Below are 11,061 nucleotides of genomic sequence, written 5' to 3'. Positions count from 1 at the left end.
TATCTTCCAGCAGCCAAACTTCACCCTGAGGCAAAGAAGGGGGAATAGATGAACTACCAGTGTAAGGGTGATTCTTAATCTGAATTGACCTCAAGAGCAATTTCAGCTCCTTTCCTTTACTGAAGTATTCGAATCACAAAATTAGAAAATGCGGCTTGGACCTATAAAGGTGTTGGTTCATATGCAAAGTATAAGGGCACAGGCAATGGGCCTAGATGAAGGTAGATGACAATTTAGTATTTTTCCCTGTAGGTGACATACCTGAGAAGAGGAAAGGGACTGTCTACCCCAATTTCTGTTAGTTTAAAGTTTCTTTGGAGGCAGAAATCCAGCTCTCTGAGGCCTGATATTGTTGAAGTTTTCAGCTGCTCTGTGCGTGGTTAGGCAGCATCAAGTCTCAGAGGGCTGCTGGGTTCAACACAGCTTTAGCATAGGCTCAAATCCACCTGCAGGCAGCAGCAACAGATCTGGGTAGTCACTTAAGAGTCCGGGGCTGGCATCTGGGCTCTCCAGGGCTGTCTGGAAGGTGCTGAGTGTGTGAAGTCACTGGCAGCAAGTGCTTGATGACTTGATGAAGGTATGAGCCCTGCCAGCTGCAGGGGCCATCTCTGGGGCTTTCAGAAGGAGGAAGTGAATTCCTCCCCAAGCCCCACAAGGTGTGTGGTGCTGTGTGAGCACCAAATGCATCGGTAGTTCCCACCAAGCTCCATGCAAAATTGTCCCTCTTCTGTAAACCTGACCTATGTGCTGGCAGGGGTTGGTAAATGCTAAAAGGAACACTAGAAAGGTTTTTACTTAATAAAAAGGGTTCAAGGACAGGGAAACTGGTAATTCTTCACAATATAATTTCTGTGGGAAACACACCAATAGAGAAACTTACAAGGTAAAGAGTTCCAAGGGAATATACCCAGAAGTCCATGGCAGCTGTAAGACTGGACAGGAGTGGTAAAGAGCCACTTCTTTTATGAGTGAGGAGAAGGAAGACCTAAGACTGCAGCTGCTTAGTCAAAGCATTGGCCTAATCTGATCTAAATCCTCAATAGCAAGCAAACATTTTAAAATTAATTTTCCAATTCACAAAACAATGCAGTCTTTCAGTTAAGCGGATTAGTCACAACTATGGAGCAGGCAGAGAGATAATATCTGTCATACTCTTTCTGTAAAGAGGCTAAATGCTTCCAGGCTTACCTGGATGGGAAAGATTTGACACAGCAATAAATTAATTTATTTTTTTTTTTAGTATCTTACAGCAGAAGCTGATTGTCCTGGTCAAACTGGAGTTTCAGACAAGCGTAGTCTTCCCTCCTCCTTAGATATGTGTGGCCTAGGAAGTCAGGCCTGTCCTGTTCCTATCCTATCCTATCCTATGCAAAATGTTCTATTTTTGACTATTGCAAACAGTGCCACTATCCATTTTACAGTCTAGAAAAGCCCTAGTTCTGATTTATCTGATGTTAAGTCATAAGCAAGTATGATACACCTGGAAAAAAGTTTGATTAGCAGGAATCCAAAATTGGCTGAGCACATTAGTGCACTGAGAAATAATTTTTCTAATGCTGAGAATTTAAATGCTGAACTTAAGATTATGCTCTAGAGAAGAGACATGCTATAAATATCACATTGGATGGAGTAAAAAAAAAAAAAAAAATGCAATGCTGTGAGGAATTTCTCTGTGAAAATATTTTCAAAGCTTAGTATCTCTCAGAAGAAAAAGTTCCTGGATGGGTTGGTACCACTTTGGGAATTAAGATCTCCATGACATCACCTAACAGTTTAACCTGTGGTAGTAAAATAAGGGAAAAGTTGAGTAAAAAGATGAACAACATGACTTAAGGCAGGAAAGAAAACCTGGCTGAGGCTGCATGGCCAGAGCAGCCCAGGAAAGGAAAGCTCAGTGCAAAAGTATGGAGACCACATACATTAGGCCAAGTGCGTGCTTTAGCACAGCTGTCCTGAGCACAAAAAACATGGTCCCAGACAAAATTATTCCAGAACCACCCACGGTTTCCCTTTTCCATCACTATTTACCTCATTTCACAGCAGTGCCTATGAGGCCATGACTCTTGTTTCTCAAACAGCCATAGTTATTTACTGTCACATGCATGTCATGAAAGAAATGGAGTCCAAGTGAGAACATGGGTATAAAGCTGGTGATTGCTGAAGTGATTACTGGGGGCCAAAAAAAGGGAGAGACAAAAAAAAAGGAGCTTCTTCAAAGTCTTTGGCTCCCTTTTGGCTCTTCCAGTTCCGGCCGATGGCTTTGCAGCATTCCCAACGTGCCTGAGGAAGAGGAGTGCCTGTTCCCAAACAAATGCAGCCACGCTGCTGGTTTAAGTGCACATCCACCCCCTGAACACAGTGCTCAGAAACACAACCTACTGACAGCCTGCTCATGAGGAGGCTGCTCTCCAGAGCTGTTTAGACAAAGCTAGGCCGCAGATTTTGTAACCCACCTTCCTGCAGCAATAGTAACAGGGCTGGGGTGTTTTATTTCTGGTTAGTGTGTCTCTGCTTTGAATGGAGCTGAATCCCATTGGAAACGGCCTCCACCTGCCAAGGGGAATTCAAGTACACCCACCACCACTAGTTGGTGGTCAATAAGGCCAGGAAGCAACTTTACCTTCACTTCAGCGAAGCCTTCGCTTCGCTTCAGCATGAATCGCTTTTAACACCATGAGGACAAAGTGGCAACACACTGCTGGCTTACTTTGAAACTCAACTGGCTGGTAGCAAATGGCTCACTAAGCAACCTGTGAGAAAAGAAGCATTCACCCTCCCATGTTGTTTCTGAGGCAGTGCCATGCCCTTTGTGCAGCTCAGAAACCAGAGACAGCTGTTTGGCATGAGTGCCCACAGCTGGATGTGACGTGCAGTGGCCTTGACAGTTCCCTGTGGAAGGAGGGGAGACCACCACGATCCTGCTCGATGTGCACAGCTGAGCGTGTCTGCACAGCGAGGAGGGTCCTGCTGTTCTGTGTGAGTGATGCAATGCTGGACTTGGTTTTGGGCTGGTTTTATTTTGTGCTTCTCAGTTCTTTAAGAGAAATTTCCATCTAGTTGTGGTGATGATTATGGTCACCTGCTGGCCAACTACACAGGCAAAGCAATTGAGAAAATGAACCTTTGGATTCTTTCTCAGGTATTTTGCTTGTCACCTTCATCAGGGTGCCAGGCAGCTGGAGGGCAAGGAAGCCTCTTATTAGTAAGTGTTGGGGAAGAAAATGATGGAACTTAATGAAGAATGAAACTTTTTTATCTACACATTTGACTTTTTGGAAGGTCTTGAAAGGAAGCCAGAACTGGAAATCCCCTTTCTGCCAAAGCTGAGAGAATATCCTGGGAGGTGCAAATGAGCCAGCAGGTGTTCCCAGGAGTTTTAGTTTCCCATATTGGTCCAAGATGGGGGTCAACCTTACTAGCACAGAGAGAAGGAGCCCTCCTTGCACCGGGTCAGGAGACCTGGCTTTATAAACCCAATCAATTCTCTTCCTTGGTGGTTGTGGGAAGAGGCAGTGCTGTCCCAGGTGAGTGGCTGAAGAGTCTGGACCTGTGTGTTGTTAACTGCTGTTAACAGCTGTGTGTGCTGTGCTTCTTGCTGGGTTTTATCGTAGAATCATAGACTTGTTTGGTTGGAAGGGACCTTTAAATGTCATCCAGTCCAAGCCCCTGCAATGAGCAGGGACGTCTTCATGTAGATCAAGTTGCTCACAGCCCCATCCAACCTGGCCTTGAATGTTTCCAGGGATGGGGCATCTACCACCTCCCTGGTCTAGTCAACCTGTTCCGGTGCCTTACCACCCTCCTTGTAAAAAATTTCTTCTTTATATCTAATATAAATTGAACCTCCTTTAGTTTAAAACTGTTACCCCTTGTCCTATTACAACAGGCCCTGCTCAAATGTTTCTCCCCATTTTTCTTATAGGCCCTCTTTAAGTACTGAAAGCTGCAGTAAGGCTCCTTAAATGTCTGTACCAGGTCTCACAGCATGAAAATCCCTATTGCTTTTTCCTTTCCCCACCCTTACAGTATTTTCCCCCCCTCTCTGTCCTTCTCTCTCTTTTCATCAGGGCTGTCAGCGCCCAGTTCATGCCAGCTGTGATACAAGGCTTTGCTGTTATAGCAATGGGTGCTACTTCTTTAGGAATGAAGTTAATGGCATAGTTTGGAAAAGTTTTGTGATGGGAACGTCTAGTGATCCTGATGGTCTCTTTCTAGTGAGTGGTTGTCCACCTGCTCTTTCTGCCTTGCTCCTTAAGGGTCTGTGTACCTTGAGGTTTTGCCTATTCTAGTTGTGTAAATGAGACAAATTCTGAGTGATTCAGAGCAAAAGTCATCTTGTCTAAGCTGTCTAGGGGATAGAAACAGGCACACAGACAAGAAATTTTCAGACCCCAAATCATAAAGCCAAAATCTTGGTATAGCCAGCATTATTGCCTGCAGCCGTAAACTGTGCTGATCCCTCCCAGTGTGGCTTACCTGTGGGTGTTTAAGGAATTACCAGCCCAGTGCTGGTTGTGTAGTGCTTGGCATTGGTGGGAGCTGCAGAAGGATGCAATTAAATTAATTACAGGCTGGTGATTTTGCATTCAATGAGATAATTACTCACGAAAACTGCATTATGGATGAAACTTGCTCCCAGCCTTAGTATCAGGTTTCACCATCTTGCCAGAATGTGTGATTGACGTCAACCTGTGATTGTAACAAAGGCTATAAACTCATAAGCTCATAAAATAATTTAGTGTGGAAGGAGTCTTCAAAAGTCATCTGGCCAGACCTTTCTCAAAGCTGGACCAGTCCAAAGGCTGTTTGGTGTTGTGCAGGGTCAGCAAGGGGAAGCCCATGGCTGGCGCTAGCTGGGAAATCCAACCAGAGATCATAATACCTCATTCTTGCCTCAGATAATCTATGAATACCCTCACTAAGAAAAGCTTTTTTTGTCTTTCCAGTGTTGGGTGGAAGAAAAGTAAAATAACACAGGTGTGCCAAGCCATAATTATCTTTCAGTTCATCCCTTAAGAATGCCTATTTAAAAATTAAATTGGGATATATTTGTTTACTTAACAATTTTCCCCAGTGAATAGAAAGAATATAACTTGGCAACCACTTTCTGCTAAGTTCGGCAGTTCTTATGGTGATGTGTTTTCCAGCTAACATGTAACATGTCACAATGGAGCTGAACACTTAAAATTTAAGGTTTTGCTTGCTAACAGCACTCCTTCAAAGGGATGAGTGGGATTGGCAGTGTGAGGGGTCTAGTGGGCTTTAAGTTGGGGTGAAACTGCAATGGATTAGCTTCTCCATACTGCATGGGTGCCGTCTTACTCCACATGTGCTGTGGTGCAAGGCAGTGTAGTCTGCATTTTGAGCAGCTTGGGGAGCCTGTTCTGTGAATGAATTAAATCTCCAAACCAGGTTCTAGTGCGGTTGGCTGTGTGCGCAAATTCCCAGCTCTGTTTGCTTGCTTTGGTGTCCCACGTAACCTGAATGTGAGAGGTTGCATTACCTTGGCTTTTTTTTTTGTACATGGTGAAAGAACACACAAACAGGAGGAGAAATGGCTGTGGAGTTAGCAAATAAGAGATGCTTATCCTTAAGTTACAGCCTTGAAGTAAATGAAGATGCAAGCTATTTTCCTTTCAGTGCTTCTTCATTTGGATGAGGAGGCTGCAATTGGCAGGACTTTCTGCCCAGAAACAAGATAAGTCTTACAAGCTGAGCCTGCTCATAAGCTGTAAGTACAAGAAGCATTATGTAGTGCCTTCATGCCTTTCCTTTGAAGGATTCTCTTGCATTCCTTCAAAAAGGGGGAAATTCTAGAGGGTGCTTTGGCAGTTTCCTAAATCATCTGAGTTGTGACCATGGGCTTCACACAGAAGAGCCCAGCTATAAATGCAACACACTCAAATGGATGTGAAACACACCTTAGAAAGGTTTTGACCTTTGAAAGATCTAAAATGTGGAAAATGGCATAATCTGATGATGATAATAAAAATGGTTATATATTTCATGTTTTTCTTTTATTTAAAATCTTTCATTTAAAATCTTAATTGACACATTTGCTACTGTGAGTAGTCCCTGCCAACATTACTGAGGATCTGTGGATACCTTGGTCTGCAGTAGTAAATGCTTCTGTGGAATTTCATTTTTAAACTTCCCTCAAGCAGTCCCCCTGTGTATGATACAGCTTTCGAGAAAGAAAAGAAATCTTTCTGGTTTGTAGCTGGTAATTTTTTTTTTTGAGTAAACCATATTTAGGGTGAAAATACCACTTCAAAACTGTGATCCAACAAACAGTAAATTTAGGTTTTGCTATGCAGAAATACTCCTGCCTCATTTCCAAAATGGGATGTTCTGACACAGACTTTTTTTTTCCTTGGCAAAGTATTATTTAATTCATTGTTCACCTCAGTAAATTAAGGGCAGCAGAGCAGGGTAGAACACCCATTGCCTAAGGTACATTTTTGTTTATCAAGTTGTTTAGCCTGTACGCTTTGTTCTCACTGCTTTGGCTATGCAAACTGCCTTCAGAACAGGTACCTGACCTAATGGCTTGGCCAAAGAACCTGCCATGTTTGCAGTGGTGCATGCTGCTTGTCCTAGCCTAGGAAGGCTGGTTTTGGACAGCATGAGGGTCCCTTGTGCCTTCAGCTAAGAAATAGTGCAGAAAAGCTAGAGAACATCACTCACTTGAACTTTGGGCAAATGGGCTTGTTGAGCTGCTCTTGTACCTTGGATCCCTATGTGTCTCTCTTAGCCAAATTGTTAGTTGCTCTGCTGGCATTGCTGTGAGATCTCTCCCCATGTCCCGGGTTCTTCTCAAGAGCCCAAGGAGGCCAGGAGGTGCTCTTTGCCTTGTTCTGTGAGGGGAAACTAAACAAAGGAGGTTTAGACTTAGAGTCTCTAAATTATTTGGGCACCTGACTCACCTCCACACTATTTGGTTCCTGGATGCTATTTTGGACTTGGAGAGAAATGACTTACCTGTGGGCTCAAGTCTGTGCAGCATACCTTATATGGCTGAAGTCAGTGGCATAAGATATGGGTATTACACACACAAGTTGAGAGCACTTTTTAAAACCCAGTCTCGGATCATATTTTTAAGCATTTTGCTTTCAGAAGGAATGAGACCAGAATGCAGGGCTATCCTTATGGACTTTGCAGTAGCTGTGCCTGGCACAGGGCACGGACATCCACAAGACCCATGGAAGAAGGCATTAGGTTGGATAGATCTGGATGTCTCCTGACTATGCTTGCAGCATCCCAAGGACCAGTTCAGTTGAGATCTGTAGGGTTAATAGGAATTTAGCATTAGGTTTAAGCCCAGCCTTTACTAACTAGTCTGTGATATGTTTGATTTCTTTATGTATTTTTAATGGAGTGCCTTTGAAAGCATTTAGGAAGACCTCGTGTTTGTCTGGGGAAATTTAATGTTGTTAAGGATGACTTTTCTTAGTGTGTGACAGTCAGCCACGCATGGTGAAGATGTCCTCATTCGTGCAAAAGTCGCTGACGAAAGAGCAGAAATTTTTTTACACTTTTGTAATACTCGGATGGACTTTTGGGGGATCGATGGTCTCTTTCTCCCACAGAATCTTTCTGGAAAAGGAAATTCTGTAGTGTGAAAATAGTTTTGCTCTGTCAGAATCCTGTGAACTGAATTCGCTGCACTGGTGAAGCATGGCTAAGCTCTCTTTACTGCACGGAGAAGGTGGGCAGGGTATGATTGCTTGATGTTTGAGGTTTGCACATACTGTAACCATGAGCATCACTTCAATGGAAGTCAGTGGAATAATATTATGTTTTGCAGAACTGGTCAGGGAGTGCATCCCACCACCCTGAATGGCATATTCTCTGTATGTTCTTGAGCAAAACTTTTCTGTAGCATCGTGTAGCACATGATACCCAACAACATTTCTCTTTGAAGGTTTACCTGAGCACTCTGATATTCCTAAGCAGATACAAAGAGTTCATGGGTTGGTAAAATATTTTCCCCAACAAACTATGACTGAGATATTGGATTGGTTTTGCTGAAAAGCTGCAAAATTGGATGAAGTATATGTTGTCCTGCAGCTGAAAAGCTTGGATGTTTGTATCAGCTTCCTTGAGAGCCACCAGAACAACACTTAGAGATGCTACTGAAGAGAAACTCCTGTTGTAGCAAATAGTGGGTGAAATTATTCAGGACTACTCATGCTCACAGAAATTCTGCCTTTAGATCTATTGATCTTTCTTTGTGTATGCTCCTTTTCCACCTAATTTGGCACAGCTCTGTTGCCACTTGGTTACTGATATTACAATGCGGGGGTTGATAAGCATTTGCCAGCATTCAGGAACTTTCCATTCCCACACTTTACAACCCCTGGCCATTTTTCAAACCTGTCATTTGAAGCTGTTTGAATCATGGGAGAACAATGACAAGTGACGGAGAAAGTGTTACTGCTGATATTTATCCAAGAGCCTCCTTTGGTGCAATTAGCAGCCGGGCAGATAAAAAGTGTGGTGCAAAGAGTGTGTTTGGATGATGGTCAAGCATAGAGGTTAGTGCCCTCTAAGAGAAGCTGTAAGAGTGCTGGATCAGCACCAAGCAGTTACAGCATATCGCTCTGTACAAACTGGGCCCTCCACGTGGGAAAACATAGCCAGGGATGTCCCTGGGACAAGGAGCAGGGAGCCCCAGCTTCACCAGTTCCCACTGTCACAGGAGATTTAAAGCTCAGAGGTGGGATTCCCGGCCCTGTGCAGACAGGAACAATATTTCATCTTGACACACAGGGAAGGTAAGGGCCATGGGCAATCACCAGCTGGTGCTCTGACATTTCCAGCCTGTGCTTCACATGTCTTCAAAGACTTTGTGATCTTGTGAACTATCAAGAGGTAAAATCCTCACATAGACATTGTAGAAAGCCTGCTCTTCACTGCTTAGCTGACTGAAGTAAACCTTTCCTCCTCCCTGGTCTGGCACACTGCCTGGGTTAGGGTGTTGTCTGGCTGGACAGTCTTAGGGATTCGTGAGTGTGTTAATGGCTACTCACTACACAGTTGTAGGTAAGACCAGCAAATACCTGCTATGTGGCTTCCCCTTCCACAGCATTTCTCCTTCCCCCTCCCCCTGCACTTTTTCTTTCAGTTTTCCTACATGGGATTTGCCCTACTCCTGCTGTTGATCCTGAAATTCTTAGGTTGGGATGAGCTTGTCTAGGATGAGCTTGGGGGTGGGCTCTTGCACCAGGAGATGTCTGTCTGCAGCACTGACCCACAACATATTCCTGCCCTGCATCCCAAAACCAGTCTGCCTAGGCTGTGGTGTGCTGCTTGTGCTGTGTGCCAGTGCCTGCACAGTGATTACTCCAGGTTAGAAATAAATTACTGGTCTTAACTCAGGAAAATTTCCTGATCTGATTAATTTCATGACTACAACAGTGAGTATATTGGCCCAAGATGACATGTTTGAAGTGGCTGGGGAAAGAAAATGTGTATTCAAGTATGATGGTAGCAGTCTTGAATGAAATGTGTCTTGTCCTCCTTCAAACAATACCAGAGAGGTCAGCAACAAAGTTGTGGTAGTTTGTGGGGGTCTGGTTTAGTTTTTCAGGGGAGTTTGAATGAGGGCCCACTTCTCCATCTATTAGCATTTCCCCCAGCCTCTGGGAGTAACCCCTCAATGGTTTAACTTTACCCCCTTCCTACCACAAAGCTGTGCCTGCCCTCTTAGTCCTGTCATCTCTTCTCATCTCCCAGGTGTCTCTGGCACAGGTGGTGGTGAAGCTGCATTGTCAGAGGGGTGAGCACTTAAAGAAAAGTGTTTTAAGCAGAGTCAGTTTGCCTGATCTGATTCTGAATACCTTCCTCCCAGGCTACTGAAGCCCATCAGAAGGCAAGACTGGAGTGTATGGCTTGGCTGTGCCCTGCAAAGGCTCAGACTAACCTTAACTTTTTGCTGCTCCACAGGGAAGTTGAGCTCATCAAACATCTTGTGTATTTGACTGAAGTCCTCAGCTAGGGATGAAGCAATTAACTAGTAAAGGTATCTTAAAAAAACACAAGCCCATAGAGAAACAGAACAAAAGTCTATTGAGGGAGCAGGCAGCAGCACGGATCCAGAGCTGCTTGCATCTTCCTGCTGCAAGTATTGTGCAGCACACGGTGTGAGGAGGTGCAGCCCCAGCTTCTTACACTTGCACATACTTCAAAGAGCAGTGTGAGCAGCATCACTCCTTGATACAGGCTACTGTTTGATCACCCAGTGGAGGTCTCCCTGTTTTCATGCTTCCACTAAGTACAGCTCCTTAAAAGACAAACAAATCCATACTCTATTTTTCCCTTGAGAGAAAGCTGGAAAACAGCCAAAGCCCTCAGTGTCTCTCAATGACTTTGTTAGCCCTCTCAAAACATCATGCTATGTAAAGCTTTAGGACTGCTCAAGCCAGGAAACCACACAAAGAGCTCTCATTTTTCTCTGCAACAACAGACATTGTGTCATGGATTTTTTAGGAATAAAGCTGCAAAACAGCTTGGTGTGGTTTTTTCTTTTAACCAAAAACAACGTGTTAAAAAATTCAAGATGTCATTTTACTAAAGTTCATGAAGTGCATAGAAGTCTTCTACCTGCTATGACACACAAATACCAGCACTACTAATTTTGCTTAACTTCTTATGTGCAACTTCTTCCATAAGGTTTGAATCAGAACTGCTCTGTCAGGATGAGTTATGGCTGCATGCAAGACAGCATGACAGCAGTGGAGACTTGGTGCATGTACTGGTTAATCATCACAGGTAACCCTGCTGTGGCAAAACTAGTTTCACATGGGATTTGGCACTGCACAAATATAAACTGGGAGATGTGGTGACTTGGCAAAAGTGAAAAAATTGATGCACAGACTAAATCCTTGCACTGTAGGGTTTCTTTTTGTTGTTGTTGTTGTTGATTTTTTTTTGTTTTTTTTTTGTTTTGTTTTTTCAGGTATTAACTGGAAAAAACCCAAAGCCGGAGTGCCTGTCATTCTGCAGGGCAGCATTAATTGTCATTTTTATTTAGTCCTGACGTCTGTAGCCCTCCTTGAT

Source organism: Pipra filicauda, unplaced genomic scaffold, assembly GCF_003945595.2.
Source record: "Pipra filicauda isolate LSUMZ 115617 unplaced genomic scaffold, ASM394559v2 scaffold10_size6260569_pilon, whole genome shotgun sequence".
NCBI lineage: Eukaryota > Metazoa > Chordata > Aves > Passeriformes > Pipridae > Pipra > Pipra filicauda.
The sequence above is the reverse complement of the archived record's forward strand: the minus strand, read 5'-3'. Positions refer to the sequence as shown.